The 25,941-nt window shown below is 37.7% G+C and overlaps 1 long non-coding RNA gene across 1 annotated transcript; it reads right to left on the minus strand.

Moving 5' to 3' along the window:
* Positions 1 to 1,671: 1,671 nt before the first annotated feature.
* Positions 1,672 to 2,989, minus strand: LOC130601750 (uncharacterized). The gene is made up of 2 exons (XR_008972745.1): positions 2,875 to 2,989; positions 1,672 to 1,844 (listed from the first exon to the last, which is right to left on the minus strand). It is a non-coding gene; the product is annotated as an uncharacterized LOC130601750 (long non-coding RNA).
* Positions 2,990 to 25,941: the final 22,952 nt, after the last annotated feature.

Here is a 25,941-nt window from a genome sequence, read left to right on the forward strand (position 1 = left end):
ACACAGCCAGTGTTAGGTCCTCCAACTCCAATGAAGAGCTCAAATGGAAAACTTATGCTAAAATGAGCAAGATCCCTTCACCCATGCTTTGAAAGGAAGCCACAGCTATCCATCCTCAATCAAGAAGTCCCACACAGAGCACAAATTCACGCCACAGAGGAATCATTGTGTTTGTTATGCTTTCCTCTTCATGAGAGCATCTATGTACTAGCACAAGGACTTGTATTCCCACAAAGAATAACAGACTTCTATTGACCAAAAGTCAGTTCTGTCAAGCTTTGACATCAGTGATGTGAAAAACAGCTGAGGGTTCAAATCTGATGATAGAGACTTTTACAGTGTCACATAACAAAAGTTTTCAGTCACCTTTTCAAACCACAGCTAAGGAATTAACTTTAAAATGAATATGCAGAAAGATTACTTAGGCTGCAAGTTCTCTTGATGTCATTTACAGTTTTAGCCATATGACTGTGGGACCACAGCTGGTATGTGACCAGCTGTCAAGGAATGCAGGCTGAGGAACTGAGGTCTGACACTGAAAGTTAGGAATCATCAGATAAATTATTTCCTGGCAACCTTTATTCTGTTTGCTCATACAATTGCATTTAAATATAGTCTTTAATTATGTAATCACATCTTCTTCCCTTTTTTGCCTCTTACACTCAATTCAGACAATGGATATGCATGGTAGGCAAATTAAGGCTTTTGGAGGCAACTGTAGATGTGCACCAGACCCTTAATCTTAAATCATTTTTTTCAACATAGTTCTTTTTTATATGTGATTTATATGAACTGACAACATCAGTCAGGTGAATTTTGAGTGTCTTTTACCACAGCTTTGCAAGAGATCAGCAGAAGCAGTCTTTGCTTTTCATGCATCACAAGCTTGATCTCCAACAAGCATTGCTATGTGAAAAGTTTCGGTATTCAGTTGGTTTGTTTCCAGAGAAAACTGTTTGTACTAAACACTAAAATGTGACCATTTTTCATGCGAGATGTTGCACTTTCACTGAACATCATGAAAAAATATGGGATACGAGCAATTGAGTTACAGTTCCCACAAGGCACAGAAGTAGCATTCCGCATTTAAAAAATCCAAGCAAACAAACCAGTTTTAAACATCAAAGTTTGAGGTTGGAAATTGATGAGGTCAGGCTCAGACCTTCAGCATTCAATTTTTCACTGAAAAACCAGTATTTTCTTTGTGGGAAGAAAGTCAGTCTTCCTACTAATTCTGCTTCCAAGCAGTAGCCAGCACTGTTTGAAAACGTTACTAGGCAATGGCAGAGCAGCAGAGAACAAATGAAACAAAATTCTTTCCTCAATGTACTTTAACTTGCATATGAATTTCAAAAGAAGAAACTCTTTCTAGTTTTGTTTACTTAGCCTTTTTCAGCTCCTTTGTTTATGGTTATAATGAAGTTCTAGGGGCAGGATGACCCCCTCCTAAGAACTCTGGTTTTTTGTCCCTGCCAGTCTATTGCTCCAAGGGTTGAAAACACATTATGGTGGGTTTTTTTTCTCAGCAGTTTAAGAAGCTTTGATATTTGTTGTTTAACGCCTGTTTAAAAATATCTTTTCCAACACACCACGGACCAGACCTGAAAGCTTTTTGCATTGTTCAGAAGAGGGTTATTAGTTCTGGTTTAATCTGGATAAGTTGTATGGCTTAGATTGAAGATTTGCCCTTTATTGAACTAGGTGACTCATCCGTCATGGCTGCTTCTATTCTGGTCTGTCCATATCTTCACACTGTTTTTCTGGGTTTGCCTGCAGTTTGTGCATGGCTGACTTTAGGCAAATGTTCTTCATTTTGGCTCCTCTTTTCAGTCTCGTAACTAAGCCTAAAGTGAGAACATAAAATAAACCAAATAACCCAGGATTGTGATGAAAAACAAAGCTTTCTTAGAGGTCATTAACCTGTGAACCTATTTAATCAGTCAAGAAGATTCAACTCTATCATGGACATGAGAAATATTTAAAGCTTATAAGATTTTAATATGATAGAAACTTTTGGCTGAGGGGCTTTTGTATTAAATTCTTTTATGAATATTTAGGAAAACAGATTTTTCAGTCTACAGGCCTGAGACTTTCTTTCGGCTTGCACCAGACATCCTGTGCCTGCAGCTAATAAATTGCTGCAATATCAAAATTTAAAAGGCAGTACTGTAGATTCCTATGGGACTCCTCTTTTCCAACAGCCCTTCATGCTACCAAAAGACCCTTACCCACTAAAATCAGTTTTATCAGAATTAGCTTGATGAAGATTGCCCATACTATCTCACTGCTTTATTAGGAGACAGGGAATCCCCTGCACACAAGAGGCACCTCTAATCTGTTCAAGAAATTATAATTAGTAATTGGTTTTGCTTATCTGAATCAAACACACTACTGTGCACTGGATATGGCTCTTTCAGAGAACCTCTGCTGCTTTCTGGAAACATTTCTCGAGAAAAGCATTCTCTTTTTATGGCATAGTTATAAAGTGCTGTTTTTTTTATTATAGTTCTCATTTTCATTATTATTAAAATAAACATTTCCATTAAACCAGGATTTTTATTCATTGAGAATTATTCATAATGCCAGCATTTTTTTTATTCATTAAATTATTTTCATCTTTGAATAGCAATAAAACATGTTAGTTACTACTAAGTAGTTACTATCTATCATGTTAAAATAGTATAAACCAATTCTTTTTTTCCATTAACATCATAAACGTATATGTGATGTTGCAGTAGACTGTCATTAAAAATACTATTTTCACACACATATTTATGGTATTTTTATATAGGTGATAAATGAGTGCCAAGAGAACTTTCACACAACTGTTTCTAAAATAAATGAGTTAAAAACCAGCACAGCACAAAAACTTACTGATCTTTGCTGCTTTCAGACTACTGTTACTTCCTACAGTCCTGCTCTGGAATCTTCATGTCATGTGTAAGTGAATCTAGGGCACAGGAATATGGATACTGTTTGTAAAAGATACTAAAGAAAAAAATCAAATCAATAAATTTTATTTTATTAGCACACTTGTTCTCATTTTGTTGCACAAGATGGTGCAGCCATTGCAAAAATGCCGCAAAGAAAGAATTCATAGAATTACGGAATCGTAGATTGATAGAATGGTTTGGATTGGAAGGGAACTTAAAGATTGTCTAGTTCCAACCACCCTGCCATGGTCAGCGACACCTTCCACTAGACCAAGTTGCACAAAGCCCCATCCAGCCTGGGAATGGGGCACCTACAACTTCTCTGGGAGAGAATTGTTAGGAATCCTAAGTGTTAGAAGATAATTTTCTATGAGATTAAAACATATTGTTAAGTTTTAGGAAGCAAAATAACATATCCTTAACATTTTTGTGCCTATTAAAGCTTCTGACATATTTTATTAATTCACAGAGGTATAATATTGTAATCAAAGCTACTGTTCTTTTAATCCTCCCCTTCTCATAATGAAGGTCTTGAACCCAGTTTTTAATTTTCAAGTCCAATCTTTTCTTTTTATGAATACAGACTAATTTTTTCCACCGATGTAAGGGGAAGTACAGGCCATATTTTTGATCCTTATTATAATGTTCCCTATTGCTCAGTACAGGCATAATTTAATCAGCTGGGAGAAAAAAAAAAATAAAAAGTAAAACCACACAAAAAAAAAGCACTAAAAAAAAATGAAGAACACACACACAAAAAAAGCGCTAAAAAAAAAATGAAGAACACAAACAAAAAAAAAAAACACACCAAAAATTTTAAAGTTATTGGTGTTGGATATCCGCATGAAAAACTGTTCATACATCATATTGTAATGTTTTGTTTTCTTAACATTTGTCAGTACATCCTTCCTCCTTTCATCATTCATGATCCTTTCTTTTCCTTTACTAAGACAGGATTTCCATTTCAAAAAGGATTTTCACATGATTTAAAGTATTTTTTGGACTTTTTAAATAATCCCTCAAAAGCTTGCCAAACTCCATGTCCACAGTCTAGTTCCAGAGGTATCAAGGAGGATCATCTAGTTAGTTTTTCCTTCTCCAAAGTGCTTCTATATGCTTCAGAAACTAAAATCCTTCCTGTAAAATTCTACTATTTCTTCATGTACTGGCCCCCTGGAATTCACCTGCTTAACAATTAATTTTTCCTGTGAGTTTTGAAACATGGAAGATAAAATGATTAATGTGTTTGCAGAAAAATACTTCTTTTCATGGAGACAAAAAAAATACAAAAAAAAAAAAGGCAAACGCCAAACCAAACCATCCATATTTAGCTCTACATGAAAGTAAAAATTTTGGAGAAGTCAAATGACGCTTTCTGACCCTTTTCATCATCATGTAATCTTCTCAGCCTATTCCTGTCCAGTATATCTTCCCTAGAAAGTCTTCTGCTATTGCTGATTTGCAAAGGTAATTTGCCTATCAGGTTTTCAATTCACGGCACTTTCTGGCTGTTTAAGCTGTGGACACTTTCCAGTGACCAGGTCTGAAAACACACACTGAACCTGTTCCTATGCAGTTGAAACCTGGGAATTCCTCTACCTGAAGACAAACTGGGCACCCAGGCCAGAACACAGTTCTTCTAACCACCAGCAGTACCCCACCTTATGCTGTGGGCCCTCCCAGGGAACACTCCTGCCCTCTTTATCAGAAATATGCATATGCATGAAGGAGGAATTTTGTTAAAACATCTTTTCATGGCAAACATATTGCTGCAAAATCTGGATGATCCATCAAAAAATCATTTTTTTAATGAAAAACACTAAAACACAATAGCTCACCTTATCATGAATGTAAAAGTGTTCCTTACTACCTACTGAGCAATAACCATGGCTTCAGGAGCCTTGTCATCTAAGAGCTGTTACCCCCCTTTGGCTTCTACGAAGCTTCCTGGCCAGACTATATTTCCCATTATTTACTGGAGACAACCCTTACTAGAATGGTATTTCTTCATCAGAACACAGGTTTCATATTGTGAGTTTTTCATTCTGTTCCTCTTTCCCCTTTTATTGGACCATATTTCTGAGATGGAGGTCTGGGGCATCCAGGGCTGAAATTCATTCAGACTTCACAGTCCTCAGGCACTACTGGGACTTTGAGAGCTATGAGTCGCAGCTTGCTATATTTTCCCTATGGTAAATTCACAGCATCAGCTGAGCACCCTGTCGGCTTTAGAGCACCCTCATGCTGCCCTGCCCCAAAGATTGGGTATAAAATAGAAAGCACAGAATGCATCTTCTGGTACCTTCAGGCTCCACCATGCTGTATAGCTCAGCCACCCATCTGGAAGTTCTGGATCCATGTACAGATAACAGTTACACAGTTCCCTTTTAATGAATCCAGGACTCAACTGCCGTAGAAAGCCAGCAGACTATTTTAATCTGAGGTTGAGGTCCAGAGATGAAGAAAACTGCTGATGGGCAAAGCCCATTTGCCAGCCATTTTTTACCAATTAGAAGGTTTAACAGAGAATGGTATTAAATTCAACTCCTTTCACCACTTACTTAGTCAAACTAATCATTAATTCATTAATGTGATGGGTCACTTGTATCCATGGCTGAAATGCCACATATTTCAGTCTGACTCATTGCCACTGTTTAAGTTCTGAATTGTTTTGTCTCACAGTGCTTTCAGCTATGCTGCTAGTCTTTGTTTACTCATATTAATAGCTTTGCCATAGCCTCATGTCTTCCTCTTCGTCACCCTCCCAGCATCTGTGGGCACAATCCAATTGCACTCTGAGACAGGCTGCAAGATTTACAGCCTCATCCACAAAAGGGGAATTCTCACTCCTCTGGGGAAGCCTGTCACAGCTTTATCTCTCCTTGCTGCTGAGTGTACGCTACAGCTGATCTAAGAAAGCCTTGGAAGGTGCTTGAGAACTGGAGCTGCTGGCAAGGCAAAGAAGTGGCAGTCATTCCTCACCACCTCCAAGAATTCACATTCTGCAAGGGGGATTTTCCTCTCATTTAAGCCTGAAAACATTCCTAAGAGGAACAGTTTGTCCTCAAGTTGGCATAATGTTGCACTAAACATTTGCCACTTACTGTTCTGCAAGCTGTTAAGCTTCCTGTGAAAGCAGTAAGATACCACAGAAGCACTTTTGTAAACAGAGTCCTACATCATTTCATTAAAGTACTGTGGCAATACTTATCTGGGAACAAAACAAGGGGAAGTTGCATCAGTATGTGGGCTGCAAATGAGGCAAGGGGAACCATTATTATAAATTAACACAGAAAAACAAATTCTATTCAAACAGGAAGCTTTTTACGAGGAAGAGCTGTAGAAAATAAAAAATACAACTCTTAACACTAAGCATAGGACATAGACAGAAATAGAAGGGTGTAATTTGAGAGTAGTCCTGACACGCATTTACAACTGAAAATAGAAGAAGAAAAGCAATGAAAGTTTCAATAAGCTCTAAAAAAGCAATATAAATAAAGGAGAAATCCACTTCTTACAAAGATTCTGGACAAATGAGCAAGAAGTTCCTTCCTTTCTCATTGTACAAGGACACCAGCACCATACTAGGCAACCCAGACCCCTAGCTTGTCTAAGGCTGTTGCTATTTCTTGCTAAATGGTAGAGTTTATTTGCAGTCTTGAATCATAATCCTATTTGCTATGTGCTTTACAAGCCCCCTACTGCTAACAATCTAATTACAGCACAAGAATTAACAGATAAACCCAGATTAACATCACTTAGTGGATCTAGGAGGTCCTTTCTAGTTTAGCATCTTGGGAAAGCACCCTGAAACATTGTTCACCATGACAAACACTGGCTGAAGGACATCAGCACCCTAACCACTGACATCTGCACCCTAAGTGCCAACAGTTTTTGCAGATTTCTGATTTTTTGAATGGATCTTCAGGAATGTAACAGAATGAGAGCCCTGTACTTGTGTGTATCTCTGCAAAAAGTGATCAGGCTGAACCTACTCAAGAGGTGGCAAGTAAGCAGATTGCTGGAATAAACCAGTTAAAACATTACACTGCAGAAGTTTAAACATGCTTAGAACTGAAACTGAAACTGGCTAGACCAGAATGTCCTATGCCTGCGCTACTGACCACTCTTTCTCTCCAAAGCACAGTAGCTGCTTCCAAACTGCTTGGAGGGAATAGCCTCTATTCTGTACTAAGTCCCAAGTACTGTCCAAAACCTGCTGGAAGGAGTCTGAGCTGACCCAGCTTAAACCTAGGACTAGGTTAATGATCTAGTACTACAGATGACTGAGTTTATTACTCCAGGAGATTTAGCATAACGGTGTCACCTGTGGCACTAACCTCGAGGAAGTCATAAGAAAGAATTAACTGGAGAACAATGGTGCTTTCAGGATCTTACTGCAAAAGTGCAGTAACTGGTTTGCCAGAAAACAAATTGATACTCTAGAAAGAAATCTCCTAAAGGAGCTTTTGTTCAGCAGAACATTGCTTGGAAGGGTGAGCTCGGAACTGTAAGCGCAGAAACTATTTTCTTTTGTCTGCTCCTACTGTAAGGAAATGAGTTTGGTGAGTGCTGCAGAGAGGAAGGCTGAGGAGGAAGACAAGGGCATTCCTATTTACAGACAGACAAGACCGCATCAAAAAAGTGCCCTACTTGACTTACATAAGCAATTTGAATTTCTGTTTATGTAAGCAATCTAGCTAGACCACAAATACTTTCTAAGTGCTCAGGTGAAAAGTGATTGCAAGTCTGAGAAAATGCTCTGAAATGCAGAGCCCAAGGCTGTGACATCAACTGCAGACCTCTGCATACTAAGGCTGGATGATGGTGCGTCATGACATGCACAAAATGGTAGTATTTGTGAAGCTCATCATAACCAAGTCCAGTAAAATTTATTGCCCTTAATCTGCAATTGACTCAGAACAAATTGACATAATTGAGAGAATCTGACTTGGAGCCATACATAAGGATATAAATGTATTTTAAAATCTTATGTATAAGATGAATGCGTTTTCTGTTTCTTAAATTACATAAATGAGCATTACAGTTTCTAAATGAAGTAATGCTGCATTTCACCCAGTAAAGAAGCCAGGCCATAGCTGATTAGTACTCGAACTGTCTCTGGGCTGAGAAACTAATTGATACTCTTAAATCCTGCCAAAATTGAACTTTTGTGCAAACTTGTGTCTTACAGTACAACTGACGATTTACATCAACACACGGAGTTAGATCCTGCCTGAAGGTGCAACTGGATTTATCTTGCTATAAGAGAGACCCTTCCATCTTTCTTTCTGTTTTTTTTTCTTTTCCAGATAAAAACACCAATTCCAATTTTACTCCTGGACTGCAGGACAAAACAACTTGTCCTATGTCAAGGGAGTTGGTCTGCAGTGGCAGCTGAAGGGGGATGCGTTGCGCATGAGTGGCATGAGCAGTACCACACTCAACAGGGTGAGGCAGGTGTTGCTAGGCAACAGGAGTAACCATGATAACTTGCATCCCAAGCAGCATGCAGATTTCCGAGATTAGTCATTCATCTGGAAAAATACTTTAAAGAAAAGAAATAGTATCACAATATGACACGGTATCTACATAAATATTGTTGTAATGACAAGATGCATTTAAATTAATCTTACTTTACAAAGACCTGTTTGTTCCACCTCAGACTTGAAGAGCTTTAGGTCATATAATGGTTTGGGTTGTAAGGTCCCCTAAAGATCATCTAGTACCAGCCTTCCTACCAAAGACAGAGACACCTTCCACTAGATCAGGTTGCTCAAAGCCCCATCCAGCCTGGCACTGAATACTGCCAGGAACAGGACATGGTCACTCACTTTCAGATATTTGGGGTTGCAGCATTAGCGATACAACAAGATCTTTGGACATGGGTCAAATGTTTTTAAATTTGTCATTAGGGAAATACCCTTGAGAAGCTCTAAATGCTACAGGAAAAACAGTAGAGTTGCTTTACATATAACTGACCAGTGAGATTGACCATTCCTTCCCCAAAAAGTTTTGATGTTTAAAAGCATTGATATTTAGTCGGCACATATGATTGTTGGTTGATTAATATCAAAGTTGCCATCAAAGTAATCATGTGCCCACATTAATGCTCTTACACTTGTCATTTTCTGTGTGCTGGAGATTTGCAAGAAGCAAAGGTGGCTCAAAGAGTGCAGCATCCGGGAGGCCTGAATCAAGCCACAGCAGCAGGGACAAAATGCAGCCAGGGTCACCATCACCTTCCCTCCAGCACTTGCAAGAACGCAATTGTGTGGAATAGACTGGCATGATTTTAACGAAACCAGAAAACTTCCAAAATCATTGGCAGTCTGTGGCCACTACATCCCTGAGCAAAACTCCCTCCCAGTTCCAAACCTGCAAACCCTTTCAACCTTGCACATTCCACACATTGCCAGAGAGGCTAGTATCACCAGTTTCTTTCCTACCACTTCTTTCACCTAACGCTAAATAGTTGAGTCAACAAAATCAATCTGTAGTTAGTATAGGCATTCACAAGAGCATGGATTTGTCCTTGCTCAAAGGCTGTACTCCAAGTGATTAGCTCAATGTTCCTTATAGGGGCTTGTTAAAACAAATTATTGATTCCCAGGTGTTGAAGTGATGCTAATTAGAATTAGATTCTGCAGCAACAGCTATTTCATCAGAAAAAAATTGTAAAACCATAACAAGGAGCTCAGGTGGAAATTAAAAAGTAATCTTTCTTACCTGGATATGTTGGCTACTTCAAATATGAATGTAAAGCAATAAACAAATGAAGTAATGATAACACACATGCTATGTATAACATATCTTGCCTTGCTCAAACTAGTTTACTTTGTTTACCATTGGAATGAGTCAGCCCCTGAAACTTACTTTAATCTACTTATTCAACTTCCTTAAAATCATGCTTTTCAGTTGTGATCACTAAGCCAAATAATACACAGTGTGAGCAAAAAGCTTATGAAAATCTGTGTAAACTATTTTGATCAGTCTTAACCAAAAGATGAATTTGGCTTCAAACAATGAGCTTTTCTTTCTACGAAACCTTTTAGGAAATCCCACTGCAAATATTCTTAAGCTTGAATGGTAGCTACTGAGGCTACCATTTACATGCTAGAAACATTAAATTTGATTTACCATGCATTGCATAAAAACAGAAGAGAAAGGGAAAAAAAAAAAAAAAGTCTGACATGTCATACATTTCCAATACTAACACAGAACTACACTTTGACCAGTCTTGGGGTTGGGCTTAAGTGATGCTGGGCTCCTGGGACATAGGCATTTAGAAAGAGCTCCATAATTTTGTAGATTTTGCCTCATGAAGCCTAAATGTATATGCAAATCTATACAGTTTCACTGCAGACACTCTCACATATAGTTGCACAGTTAGCAGAGATTCTGAGATTCAGGAAAAAGCTTTTCTCAATCAGATATGTGAAGAAGGAACAAAGTGGTTTGAGCCTTAGCAATGAGTGGCTTCTTTGTAAATAATATTTCACAAAAAGAAAAGTCTTAGACTAGATAATTAGAATTAATATATCTTATAGTAAGGTGACAGCCATCTAGAAAGACCACAAAGAAAACTGAAACATGACACACTATAATGGATGCTTAATATAAAAACCTATTTGATTTAGAAGCTGGGCTGCAAATCTCATAACAAATTTATTTTCACATGACTGCCCGACTTTCTACTTTAGCCTGGCTCAGAAATGCCTTGGCCTTTCTCACAGTGTTACTGCATTTCTTCTCCCAAACCCAGCCAAAAGCTGAGGCACATCAGACTGCAAAAAATGAAGCAATAAATTATTTACAAAATAAAACAAATCTCCTCCAGAACATTGAAGCTAATAAAGCTTGGTTTCCTATAAATTTGTGCCTTGTACTTTCTTGACTTTGACCAGATGTGAGCAATTGAATCATTGCTTTTCACAAACTGCTGTCCAAATGAAGTTTTTCATTCCAGGTTCCAGGCTTCTTTTTCATGCACATTCTGATAGAGTATAAATTTCTACTGCAGGCTTTAATTAACACACTCCTCTAACTGTTCATTTATTCACATAAAACTTGAAGCTTAATTATTTTTGAGATCTCTACCATTTTGCCAAATGTAATAGAAATCAAATAGGACTTCCAAGTTATTAGGGAGGATTCAGAAAATCATCATATATGTAGAACAATATCAGAACATAAATTTGTATAAACCTCATTTCTGTTTGACAATATATATATGCATACTTTTTTATTTTTACGGTGTGGATTCCAAGATTGGTTTGGCTGCATTACACTGAAAGTTGCTACTTTAGCCTGGGTCTGCACTGTAAAAGATTCAGCTCTGGCGTTAAAATGTGACAGTTCTTGGCTTTTTGGAGCTGGTGCTGCCCAGAGGACTGTACACAATTTTTATTTAAAATTGGCTTTGACTTCTTTGTGCCATTATCATCTGTGAAGTTTGTGAAGATAGATTCTTAATTCAAATTCCCTAGCTGCTGCTATTAATCTCTTCATATCTAAACAATCTCTTACAGGACAGAAAGCTTCTTTATCCCATTTTCTCTTCATTATTAATCTGTTCACTGAAGTGCTGGAGTTGGTTCTGAATGCTAAGGAGGAACACCTCTTAGCTTGCTAATGAGGACAAACACAATGTAAGTATTTTTGCAAAATCCTAACAACTGTGGCTAGCTTTAGAAGAATTTTCTGTGGTGATAAATAAAATCAGTTCTTTATACAAAAAAAAAGGGGTGCTGAATTTTTCCAGAGGAGAAAAGGTTGCGTATGTGGTTCTCATACAACACTGCAGTATTTATTTTTGAATGAAGCGTCAGAGCATACAGTTCATACAATGCAATTGAGTAGAAGTGCTTTTACATTTCAAAATGCATTAAATGGATCATATCTCACCATTACTGAGCTTGTGGCTGAACAGAAAACAAATATCTCCTCAAGAGGATGCCTGCAATTGTCTGTTAGTTTTGATTTTTCTTAATAATTTATTTCAATACTTAATGTTCTGCAATTTAATATGCCCGTATCTGTAGTAAACTGCATTTTTCACATTTGTTTTCACAACATTGTCCCCATGGACTTCAATGAAGTCCAACAATATCACACACAGTTTGTGAAATATGACAGTTCATGGACAAATTCAAGTAAACTAGCGTCACAGCAACTGAAATCAATCCTACCCACCTACAGTGTGGGCTGTATTGGGGCTGAATGTGCCCAGTCCAGAAGTGACCTATCGTGTTGCTGAGACTCCCTCACCTGCAACCATTGTTATTCCTGCTGGCTCGAATAAGACTCTCAGGCCCTTGTTCATGCCCAGTTTGTCCACTGCCCTACAGTGTGCACCAGCCTGAGAGGGCAAACAAGAGGGCACAGACATCCGCAGCCTTTTTGAAACCATGTTTCTCATTCTGGCTTCTGATCTGAGCTCTGCCTGTTCAATACCCATTTAAGAGACACAGATAAAAGGCACAAACAGTATTGGGAACAAACGTTTCCCCATTCCCTGTGAGTTCTTCTCTTCCTGGCTCCATGAATTTTCTGCAGCCTTTTCTGCGCAGTGGTCCAGCTTCATCTGCACTGTAGATAGACATCTATAAGATTACACTCTAAACTGTTGTATTATATCTTCTGTGAACAGAAAGTGTTCATGCCACTTAACTGTAGGAAGAATTTTTAAGAGATGATAAATCAGATTAAATTTTCATTGGTATTTCAGTGAAATATATGGAAGATTTGATATCTGTCCTGATATTTTATTCTTTTTAAGCATGAGTAGCAAACAACAGAGACAAGCAAATAGGTCACTTCCATATATAAAAGTGTGTATCTGATATGTATTTATACGTATCAAATATTCAGATATGCATAAGGAAAGGAAGGTAAAAACAAAAGAGCTAGTTCTCCCAATCTATCTGTCTTAAATTAGAAAACAGGCTCATATATTTCTCCTGAGAGATGATATTGAGAAATCTGGAGGAGGAATAATTGGCAGTTGAAATTTATTTTAATGAAATTGTAAGATAATTATTGTTTAATATTCTACTTTGATACAGCTTATTTTCTGCTTGACGCATCTGTTAAGCTGTACATTCAGAACTGTTCTCAGTGAGAACCTGAAAGCACAGATTACTCATCACCACCTAATTTGCTAATGCCCACAATCATGTACATTTGTATTCCGCTATATTTGTTCCACATCTGAAACAGAGAGTAGCTCACTTCACAAAGTACACAGAAGTAAAAATGTAGCATTACAAAGCTACCTAATTAGGCAATGGGGAGCTTCTGTTTAGGTGGTTGAAAATGTTGGCAGTCCCAGGTTGGTTGCTCCTGTCTGTCTCCTGCAGGTTGTTGAGCCCACAACCCTGCTGTGGGAGGAAACTTGTAAACAATGCTCCTTTTACTTCAGGCAAAGGTATGTGGGCTTGTACACAGCCTTCTATCACCACTGCCACTGACTACCTTATCAATCTTGCCTGAAAGCAGATTAGAAAATGGATGCACAAGCCTTTTGGCAGCCAAGTCATAAACAACTAGGTGGTACATCTGGGGCCATTAATGGCTTCCACTGAGACACATAGATTCAGAAGGCATTTTCACTCATAACCTGATTGATGTTTTTTATTTAATTTACATTCCTCATCCAAAAAGTGAGTTTTCTACAGGCAAAAGATTTGTATCGGAAAACGTGTCTTGAGAACTTTTCTAAGGCTAGTAAAGGAAATATTTTTTCCTAAACAATCATCTCCCTTTGCTGTAAGCTTTCTAAAGATTTTTTTCTTGCTTTAATAAGGAAAATAGGAGCACATGCAGTCATATTCACGGACTGTGACAGGACGTGGTACAAGAAGTTTCCCTTCTAGGAATTAAATGGTGGTGCAAAGCTGGGCTATAATTTTCTAAGTCACCTGCACACACAGACCCACATCCAAGCACAAAGATACAGTGCACTCCAGAAACTCTAGCGTTTATAGTAGAACAAAGCAGACAGTGTTACTGATGCAGAAAACGATGACCAAAAGGCAAAAAAAAAAAAAGCTAAAGAAATACCACTGGTTCTGGAGGTCAAAGAAATTACTTTAAAACAGCTTTCCTCACCTGTCAGAACTGAATATTGAATTGTTGATAAGTGCTTCTGCCATAGCCACATCCTTGGACAGCATATACTGAACACTGCAGGAAACACTACTCAGTTCATTTTATTACTATTTTATTTCCTTTCAGCTGGAAATGTGGTTTTCTTCATCTAACGTTTCAACATGACAGTATAAAGTTAGGTAAAGCAAAATTTAGTCAATAAAAAATTGCACTTAAGCATTCTTTGAGTAAAAAAGATGCCAGTTTTGGTTTTTTGCTAGTCCCTTCTTTTTCCCTTTTTTCCTTTTTTTTTTTTTTAACCATCAGAAAACTGCTAACTGTCTGCAAGGGAGCTTTTTTATTTTGCAATTCTGGCAAAAATTACCCCTTGAAATTACGAGTTCTTGCCACAGAGATGAAACTCATGCACAGACATAGTGAGAGGCAGCCACTAAGAGAAGGCAACCCAGGATCCAAGGGTGACCCCAGCATAGGTAGCACCTCACCAGCAGGGCACAGTCCCATGGGGTCTAGTAGCAGGTTCCTTCAACAGCCATAGCAAGAGATGACCCAGGTCCCGGGACCATCCAGGGAACTCAGCCAGGAGCAAAAGAGACAGGGCTTGAGACCGCCTCAGACATATATCTGAGAGGTCCATCCAGGAAGACCAGCCATCTACAATATAGGTCTGAGGCCCATCCAGGAAACAGGCAGACCTACACCACAGCTCAGGCTTCAGGACAGAAATGAATGACCACTGGAATAGGTTGCCCAGTGAAGCTGTGAATGCTCCATCCCTGGTGGTGTTCAAGTCCAGGTTGGACAGAGCCTTGGGTGACATGGTTTAGTGGGAGGTGTCCCTGCCTATGGAAGGGGGGTTGGAACTAGATGATCTTAAGGTCCTTTCCAACCCTAACTATTCTATGATTCTATGATTCTATGGCCAGAAGCCCTGGGGCAAAGGATGGAGGTCCCCGGTGAGGTTGGTCAAGCCCATAAGGCCAATTGGCACTCTTAGCACCTTGACATATCTCACAATGAAGCAGCTGTAATGTCGCTCTTTATTGCAGCTTTCTATAAGAAAAAGGAAACAACAGTCCAAGGGTTATACCAGTATCAGTGGTATCAAAAACATTTTGAACAGGTCTAACAGTAGAAAGTTTTCTCTAATATTACATTTCTTATATCTATCTCAAAAACATTCTAAAAGATTATTATACCTCTTAGTACTAGATATAGTCCAAGACTAGTCATCATTTCTTATCTTGTCATGTATTAAATACGGATTATTTATCCCTCATTGGTGTTTCAGTTAAGCTCTTTGTTGTGGGTGCTGTACAAGTATAAAATAGAAATTAGTTTCTGCCCACAGTAAGCTTAGCTTAGCACACCACAATAAATATAAGTAGAAAAACATGGAAAAGGAAAGACAAAGGAAGTCACACTGTATATTAACAAAAGAGAGTGAAATGCCTCTGCATCATTTTGGCTTAATTATTCAGCTGTAAATCACACCTAATTATCAGAAACCCCCTTTGGCTGCTTATCTCCAGTAATATTGTTTCAGCTCAGTGTAAAATTCAGAACACAAAATTATTACTATATTTCTTTGCCATCAAGCATTCTCCAGTGGTAAGAACTCCTGGCACTGAATTTAAAACAAAAATGCTTTTTAATTGCCCTAGGATGTCTGCTGCCTGGCTGAGACAGTGTCTTGAAATAATGGGAAATGTATACAGATCTCCTATTTTCTAAGAGAAGCGATCAAAGAATGTCAGATGTACAGCAGATATTCTACTCTTCTGAGACGAGCTGGGAACATAGATGTCTCTGAGATGATCTCAAGTTCTACAGAACTGTGAATTTTGTGGATGAAACGTGTGAGTCACAATGGTCTAACATATACATAAATTATTTAAAAAAATGTATAGCTTAAGCATCTGGCCACTACATAACCTTTTGTTAGATACCATGATTTTGTAAATAGCCTATAGAAAGCGGTAGCAATATAGATAATGGAATCACCCTCCCACCAATGTACATGTTAAAAGAAAGTTTTCTAAAGTCAGGAAATTGAAAGTCATTGAAATGAATCACTTACTTAAAAAAAACAAAAGGGCACTGTTTTCTCTTTTGGAGACTTGCTGCCTTTCTTAAACTTGCAGTTTAGTTCACCTATCCCCAGAGATCAAAAACTCAGACTTATCTGTGGAGGGTTTGTTTTTAAAGCCACATTTTGAAGAATTTAGCATTTAAAACAGAAACAAAGGCTGAGGACAAAAAGCTGCCTTTTAAATTTTATGCATGAACACCAATTTGATATCACATCTTCTTTAGTGAGGGGGATGTAAGCCCACTCTCTGCTAGTTGAGGAAATTTAAGACCAAGTAGCTTTGGATTGTACCTTAAGTACCAGACAAAGGATCAACTGGATAAAAATAGTATTTGCCATTGGTTTTGGTGGAATTGCCATTGTACACAGAAGAACATAAATGCCATTTGGCCACACAGCACAAATGCAAGAGGGGACATGATGAAGTAGGCAACCCTTTTGGGTGAACAAAAGAGTAAACAGAGCTGTAAGCATTGATCCTTACCCAGAGGTGTTTTACATATTTTACCTATAATGTTCTAATATCAGCATTCATCCCATAAATATTTCAAAATCCAGGTCAATGTCCTCCCTGTGTATGCTCTAATTACTTCTCCATGGGGTCAAGGTATCTCTTGTGCTCTCTTCACAGCCCAGTGAAATTGCCTACTTTCCTTCTCCAAACGCTTCATTTCCACAAAGAGCATGAGCAGAATGACTTCTTGGTCATATCACTGCCCACACCTGGTTGAAAGCAGGCTGCAGCAGAATATGTAGGAATCATCTTTTTCTGTGATTTGCACGTTTTAGGCATAGTATAAACAGCATCAGACATATAACAACTTATAAGATAATATTAATAATATCTGAAATCTGAAATAAAGTAATTCTGATAACTTTTGTTGGGACCTCTACTTACTTTATGGTCTTGTGTTCCTATGTGCATTGGCCTTATACCTACACAGCATCCACATGCTAAGAGGGTCTGATCTATCCATAGCAGCTGTACCTGACTGAAGGGCAAGGAGCTTACTGCACTTCATCTCACAGCAGGAGGAAAATCCCAGCCAAAAACAAGGCTTTTGAACCCTTAATACCTTAGGCTTTAGTATAGCTACGTTGGGGAGAAAGATCAAATACAATTTAAATCTTGGGACTAGACATCAGTTCCACAAATAAATATAAGCAGGTCAAAAGAGTAGTTCTATAGTCCAGGCCAGTACAATCACAGATGTTAGATGACATTAAGGAAAATAAAAATCCCTGAAGTCAGCTTGTATCCTCCAAAAATGCCAGTAATCAGAACAAGGGTGCAAGATACTCAGTTTTGGATTCAAATTAATTACATAGAGTGAACTGCTGAGCTTCTTGGGCACGTAATTGGGTTAGAAAACATTCCTCTGTATAAACTTTTGGAATTCTGTACGCTGTTTTGCTGTAAAAATCTATGTTAATATTTATAGGTCTCAAAAATTTTTTCCTGGTACTGATACAGCTTCTTTTTTTTTTTTTCTGCTTTGCCTCTGAATGCAGTATACATACCTATTTTCTGCCTCTCCAGAGGCTATGCAAAGCAGCCTGGAAGCCTGTGCTAAATGAGAGGCAAACAAGACTCCATGGTGCATGGCTGAAGACTTAAACCTTTGCTAAATGAACATGGGTTGTCTCAAGGGAAGAACATATCTTGCTTGAGTTCTTACATAAGCTAATCCTTTCAGAAACCACATTGAAAGTCAAGAAATGAAAGTTACTTTTTATACCTTGGTCTAGATTGTCACTAAGAAATAATACTTCTTTATAATCTTTGTGCAAATAATAATACAAGGAGTAGCTGCAAGATACAATAATTGCTCCTAATAGGAGGCTTAACTGGTTTTCTAAATGTGAGATTTTACATACAATCTCAGGAATCTGTGCATAAGATGCTATGAAGATTTCAGTAAATTACATTGTTTCCTAGTGTTTCTTTATCCTCCTGCTTCCTTTTTTCCTCTCCTTTCTTTACTCTTATTTCAGAAGAGCCATATGTACAGGCAGTACCTAATAACATCAATTCTTTAGTTTTTCATGAGTCTGTACTGCTCTTCAGACACATGCAAAGGACTACAGATTGAAAAATCTGAAAAGGCTGTGAATTCTGGAAGTTAAGTACATTTTAATGTGAATTCTGATTCAATTAAAGTTTTACTGAAAGCATCCAATTTAGTCTTCCTTTTTCACTATATTCTCCGTAAATAAATCTGTCTTCCAACTAGGCAGTTAAAACAATAACTCATGACTGTAACCTCTACACATTCTCATCTAGACTGATACGGAAAAGAAGATCTGTCTGTAGTGACAGGACAGGGGGTAATGGGTTTAAACTAAAGGGGAGGTTAAGGCTAGATATTAGGAAGAAGTTCTTTACTGTGAGACTGGTGAGGCACTGGAACAGGTTGCCCAAAGTGGTAAATGCTCCATCCCTGGCAGTGTTCAGGCCAGGTTGGACAGAGCCTTCAGCAATGTTGTATAGTGTGAGGAATCCTGGCTTATGGTAGAGGGGTTGGAAATAGATGATCTTAAAGTCCTTTCCAACCCTGACCATTCTATGATTCTATGATTCTATGATATTTTCCAGGACTGTTTAGGGAATAAGGAATGTAGAGAATCAGGAATTGCCCCAAAACCTAGTTGAATAGCCATCTGGTAGGAAATCCAAATGGTAATTTTCTGGTTGCCAGACACAGTGAGGAGAAAAGTACTGGATACAGCACCAAAGAAAGCACTCTAGCTTACCAATTATTTGTTGCCATTATTTCTGAAATGTCTGAACATTAAACATATTTATATAAATTACAATTACTCTGTTAATAGAAACAGACTAAATTTGTCAGAGAGCTTATTTAACAAAGAAGCTACCCTATCAGCAAGTTCTTATCAGTGGAAAAAGACAATAAATGTGCCTCATGAATTTTTATTTTATTATTCTAATCTCAAAATTCGGTGTTGACTTGAAGTCAATAATTCTGCTCTATTTCTGTAATGAATTTCTATCTTGCATAACAAGACTGAGTCGTATGTGTCCAAGTTTAGGTGCATAACTGAAGTCCAAGAGGCAAAACATAAGCCATAATGCTCCTCCAGATGTTCAACAGATTTAACAAAGAATAAACATTATACTTGTTTATGTTTCTTTTATGTTGGATGGAAGACTAAGAAGCAGTGCAGCTTTATTACGTATTTCTATTCATATATATTTTCTTCCATACATCATAATGGATTTCAGCTCCTTGAAACAATTTTTTTTTTATTTATGCATATTTTAGCAGAAACCTTTAGAAACATGCCAGTTACAAATATTTAAAACTGCTTTGTTCATCTAAGATGTCATCTCTTAGGAAGCAACCTCCAATCCCCATTTGTTACCTAAACCCTCCTGAATCTGATATTTTTCACTCAAGCATAAAAACAGACACCACGTACAATATTCTGGCATTTTTCCGCAGTCAAAGAAAATCCAGTCTCCACAATAATTCTAAAGCTAGTCCATAGTGAATTTTGTTTATTGCTTAGAAATTAAATTCTGTCTGATTTCCAACTAATAATGACTATGAACCAGTAAAATTGAAGAAAAAAATCTAAAAGGCTGTGCAAGATTGCATCTGCCTCTTTGGTTAAATTTAGGTATTCCTTGACTTGTCAAATTTCACACAGTGAAACTGAGATAGAGTTGGTTCCTAATTCCTGCACTTAAGGCTATATACATTTACATTTTGTGACACCTCTGTTTCTCTGTTATCCTATGATCCCAAATGAATCACTATTATCAACGTACACTAGTATGCATAGCTTACAAATTTAAAGCTCAAAAAAGAGGCCAAAAGAGGGCTACAGGAGAGAAAATGTCTCTGTTGGGGAAACACAATACCCCATGGAGCCAGGACTATAAGATATAGACACAGTAGTCTTGGCGTCCAAGAAAATGGGAAAAGATTAATTAAAATCTCATTCCAGACTAGCTTCCTGTTAGTTTGCTGAGCCCTTTTATATGGTACCAGTCCGTGAAGCTATTTAATCTTAGGAAACTACTGCTGTCTTCACAATCAAGATGATGTATTAGTGAAGATTTGGAGTGAAATGTATACTGACTTTTATCTCTGGTTACAGTGATATTGAAGTCCTCTAAATGGGTAGTTAATGTGGATCTCTAGACGCTAGCTACCTGAATCTTGATTTAGAAATATAGTTTCTAGCTTTCATCCTCCTATGTCAATCACCAACATAGAGTTTGAGGTATTGCTGAGCCCTCTGTCCTCCACAGGAACTGCGTAAAGGTGTTCAACAGAAAACATTTCCTGAAGAGCCAAAGAACAGCTTTCTACTGCTTCCCTGAGCTTTTCTTCATTATAGATGATACACTGACAGGTGTCAATTCTGGACTTTCCAGTAGCACAAGCATGGCTGAATCCTAACCCCTGATCAAGAACCATAAATTGTTTATTATCATGAGCAATAACTACCTTAAGGAATTAGTATTAAAGCTTCTCAATTAATTCAGATTTTTAAGAAGCCTTTGTCAATGAAAAGTCCTTTCATGGATTACTAACTAGTCAAAGAAAAATCAATAAAAATTATGACTAAATGGTAGATTTCTCACAAAGAAGGAAGGTACCAGCAGAGTATCTCAAGCATCTGTTTAGACACATGATATTAAACATATTCTTAAATGATCTGGTTAAGCAGTAAATAATGATGCAAAAAGTCTCAAAATGGCACAAAATTAATTAGAAGAGTCATCACTGGAAGTGACAAGGAAAAGCTGCAGAATGGTCTTATGAAACAGAATATCAGCATGACAGAGAGGTAAATAAAATTCACCCTTCATGAATGCAAATTCATACCTATCATAATGGAGAGAAACCATAAGTTTAGAAACAAAATATTACATTTCAAATGATCACGAAGAAGGTGATCCTGGAAGCAGATCTTATGGAAAGTTCTCTGGAAACAATTTTTCAATGTTCAGAAGTGATCAAAATAGAAAATAGAATAGCAAGAAATATTAGGAAAATGTTCAAGAATTAAATAAATTGAATAGAAATAAAGTACTGTGATTCTTCACCAAAGGAACACATAAAATCAGAAAACAAGTATAACAGGGGACTTGGAATGTTTCCACATGGGGAATAAACTAAGATTCTTCAGTATGGAAAATAAATAACTATGGGGAAAATGGAGGAAAGTTTGTAGAAACTGTTAAAAGCAGAGAGAGGGTGAATAGGGAATAACTATTCACTGTTTCCCACAACACAAAGACAAGGTGGAACAAAATGAAATTGCCAGGCAACTGGTTTAGAACAAATAAAAGGCAGTATTTTTCATGTTACAAGTTATTAAATTGTAGCACTCGTTGCCATAGGATGTTGTGAGTGCCAAATATATAAACAGGTTCAAAAAGTAATGAGACAAGATTAGTGGAAGAATTCACTGAAAACCTGGATTCTGAAAGTCCCTGAATCTCAGATTGCTGGAAGTTATAAAAAATCATTCTGTGTTTGCCCTGTTTGATTGCCTTTCCCAGAGTACTACTACTAGTCGCTGTCAGACACAGATCAGTGAGCTAGACAGATGTTTGTCCTGATCTAACAAACTTGTTCTTCTACTTTGACACAAGAATTCAACTGTTGGTTTGTTGGTTTGGGTTTGGGTTTTTTGTTGTTGTTGTTGTAAGTATGAACTTCACTTTTATTCTAAAGTGAGCATATTTTAAAACAAAAGTCATGATTAGACTTTTTATCAGTGGTTGGATAGTCGCTGCAAGCTAGTGATGAAATTACCGGTTTGATGCTGCCCCAGCTCTGGCAATGACTAGAAGCTCTTGCCATTTGCAGTCAGTTTTATACAATAGAATTGATGGGGTCAGTCTGGTTCCCAGAAATGAGGTGATTGCACCCTAAAGCTATATTCACAAAACTCCAAATGACAAGGACCATGGCTCAATGTACTGCAGCCCTCTTCATTAGCAAGGCACATTGACTAGGGTACATAATAATGCTTGTACTGAGTGCCAGAACTTAATATGTCCTTTTGTAAACCCTCAGTAACATAACTGGAGAGCATTTTTCTGAAAATTATTGATACTACTGAGGCTTACTCCTTGCATCTACCGTTTTTCAGGACTGGGGCCCTTTTTCTTTTAAGTAGTCTAGCAAATGAAAACTGGAGACCATTTCTCCTTTCAGAATCCATGGAAGAGCTTCAATTTGTACAACAGCAAGCAACAAGACAGGTGTTAACGTAGGGAGTATTAATGGAGCCCATGTTTGTGGACTTCATTTCTTTCAGTGATGAGACTGAACTGGAGTTTTGCCTATTCATTTAATATGTGTTTTCCTAATGGAGGCATTGTACTGTTGAATCACCAAGGGAAAGTAATGGAGTAGGCAGGGAAAGGGAAAAACAGAAGCAGAGATCTTTTCACATCTTTATTACTAATGTTTTAGTTTGCATGATGCCCCTGAACATAGTGGAGGATTTAGAAATCATTGAAAACTAATAATTAGTTCAGAAAAGACAATACTACTGAGGTTTCATGTTAATAATAAACCATTTCCTTCCTTTTTTAAGCTGTGTAGCTCTTTTTCATTTTTTCTGCATGTTTTGCATGTGAGTGTATTTCTTCCTTAACTAATATGAGGAATTTAAATAATATAATAATTATTTTGTGGAATATACCTGGTTTTCATCAGTATTATTAAATAATGTTGCTTGGAAGTCAGGCAGATTACTAGACATGTGGATTTTGAGGTATACCATGCCCTGTAGAAACAATCACTAGCAGTTCAGATAGCACAGATGATAAATGAGATAGAGACAATCAATGAATTTTAGATCCCTGACAAGGAAAGACATAGATGAAGTTCATTTGGTTACAACATTGACAAATCCATAACTATGGGAACAGAACAAACATGAATGTTTTCTAATAGTTTAATAGGGTTGAGTTGCTAAATGCATTGGGAATAAACAATCTTTTGATAACTGCAAAATCCTATATGGTCTGCAAGTGACTACATGCTTTCTGCCAGTTTGCTTTAGTCAGATTGCTTCACAGCATCATTTTAATCCAGGTACCAGATAACTCTAAATTTGCCAACAAAGTCAAATCTTTACTTACTGCTGAAAAAAGCCTATGAAATCTGAGGTTCAGATGAACAGGCAGCAGTGGGAGGATGGCAGAAACAGATGTGACACTGGGGTTATGTTTCATGGTGATCAGTATCTGAAAGACATCAGCAAGCAGCTAATTGTCTGTAAATGGCTGTATTTACGAGTTCATCAGAGCAAATTCTAACCTAATAATACTTAAATCCTGTTACACAGACCATAAATTAATTATTTTTAAATTACAGCTTTCTCACAACAGAAGCAAACAAACAAATGAGAAAAAATAATGTTTTAATTTGCTCTTTCAATGCTAAATTCAGCATTTGTAGTGTTTACATATTGATGGATTGCTGAGGTAGAGATTCTGAATGAATCTCTACACCAATGCAGACAATGTTGCACCTAAACTGAAAAGGACAGATTTAGCTGTAATCTTGTAAGAGGTTTTCACTTCAGCTGTCCATTTCTGCCTTCTCATGAGATAACTGCTAACTTAGCATTAAGCGGTAATACCCCTAAACATTTTGATCATATTTGCTTAATTAATTTCTTTTTGTTTTTTGTTTTATTTGTGACTTAGAAGTGCATCTGCAAGAGACCAATTCTGTTCTGCAAAGTTTTGAGAGGCTAATATAACTACGAAATAGGAAATAATTTGTTTAAATGTTATTTCTCATTCTCTGTCTAAAGATATGAGCACATCACTTTTTATCATGCTCCAGCCTTGAACCTTCCCCATTGTTCTAAAATAAGCTAGTTCGTCAGTCTAGTATTTCAATCCTGCTGTGTCTTCTATACCTTCAGAGGCACACAAATAAGCTGTTTAATCCCTTAAATACTGTGGCAGTGTTTCTGCTTGTTCATTTGCTATGTTTTTTTTGTCTTTGCTGTGTGATACTTGCTTATACAAACTCTTTGCAATCATGTTTGTTTCCCAACCCCTGAGCAAAAGGGTAATGCGATCACCTTTCCTCGCATTCTTTTCCTGTTAGGTTATTAGCACTGAGGAGTTTACAATCACAACCTGTTGGCAACACATCTTGCTAGAATTTATGAAACATGAAACACCTCACTGCCAAGGCAGTTCTATGCTGTACATTTTGATAAGCTGCTAATAAATGCATTTTGATAAGTGTAACCATACATTCTGAGTAGCAAGATACAGCTTCATGTTGATGTCTTTCAAATGCTGATACCGCATCCAGAACACCTTCCTTCTAAACAAGATATTCGCTTAGGCACAACTGGATCAGACAAGCCACAACAGTTCTCTGATAGCGTAAACTCTGAGGTATGGGTTGGGTCCAATGGAATTATATACTTCTGATGATGCCTTTTATCTGTGTTTCCTGTGATATTACATATATATTATATATATTATTCAGAATAGTCATCCAGTGCTCTCAAGTTTGATGCCCTGAGTGAAGAGAGGGACTAAAAGTATGTTTAAAGCTGTTACTGACTTTAGCTGTTTGCTTCACTCCTTCTCTAAAGGACCATCATGGACACCTGAGGGGCCTCAAGAAATAAAGGGCATTTTAAGTATCAGCAGGAAATCCTATCAGATTTTCCAAATTATGAGAAGATGGCTTGATCCTTCCTGGGAATGAAGACATTGTTTCTGGATCTGTAAATGGCTTTTCTGAAGAGTGCACAAGTATCTCCTCATGTCTAAGGCTACTTGCTACAGTGGAAACCAAGGAAAACTAGTTTTAGTATCCATAGGGGGTCTACAGGTAGTCCAGGTGAGCAGTACTGTTGGTTCTGTTCTATGGGTATGTATGGGTATCTAAATGTATATGCTTTGGCTTCAAACTGGTTTCCATTTTATAGGTGCACAACGAGGAAGGAATGATAACTCCCTTCTTGCAGAAGGATATCCAGCAGACACATATTGCCAACTATCTCATGGTACACACATTTTGCAAAACTTTGTTTTTTAGGTGACTCACTGATGATAATACTTCTTGCCTGAGCACTTGTCTTTACTTGAAATGCCATGTTTTGAAACACTACTAGATGTATGCATACAGTCTTCTCTTATCCTGAGCAAATAGGCATTTTCATATCCTTGCTCAAAACAGACTAATTGCTCCCCTTGCTGTGCTAGGGTTGGCCATGGTTTTTTGCTATTCCGGAATACCAAGGAGAAAGACACTCCTGAGCTCAGAGCATAGCATTGTGAGAAATGAAAACAATGCTCCAAGACCTAACACATGCTCAAGTAAAGAATTGCTAACAGCCACTCATTCTTCCATAGCATGTGACACATGGCAATGTCACTGTGCCCATTTGAAACTTTTGCATCTGATCACAATCCTTATAGCACAACCATCTGCTAACATTCATTTTTCTCTAGAAACTCAGAAACTGAGTGGAATAAGGACAGACCAACAGAGATGGTGATGAAGTTAGCAGGTCAGTCAGTCTGGACTGCACAATTTTCACACTCAGTGTCCCACCAAGCTCAGTGATTCAGTGGCTGGGCCCACATCAGTACTTATATGCTTGAAACAGAAATATCAACACCTGCAAAACTCCTTCCAGAGCTGTATTTCTGGTCTTACTCGAGCACAGGTTAAAGGAAGGTTAGATAGAAGCAGTGGCTACACCAGACAGAGTCAGCTTCTAGTGTAGCTGCCTCCTGGCGCAGCAGCTGAGCTATGAAGCAAAAAGCAG

Source organism: Pezoporus wallicus, unplaced genomic scaffold (assembly GCF_028554395.1).
Source record: "Pezoporus wallicus isolate ANWC-B61680 ecotype Strahan unplaced genomic scaffold, APGP_CSIRO_Pwel_v1 contig_6428, whole genome shotgun sequence".
Lineage (NCBI taxonomy): Eukaryota > Metazoa > Chordata > Aves > Psittaciformes > Psittacidae > Pezoporus > Pezoporus wallicus.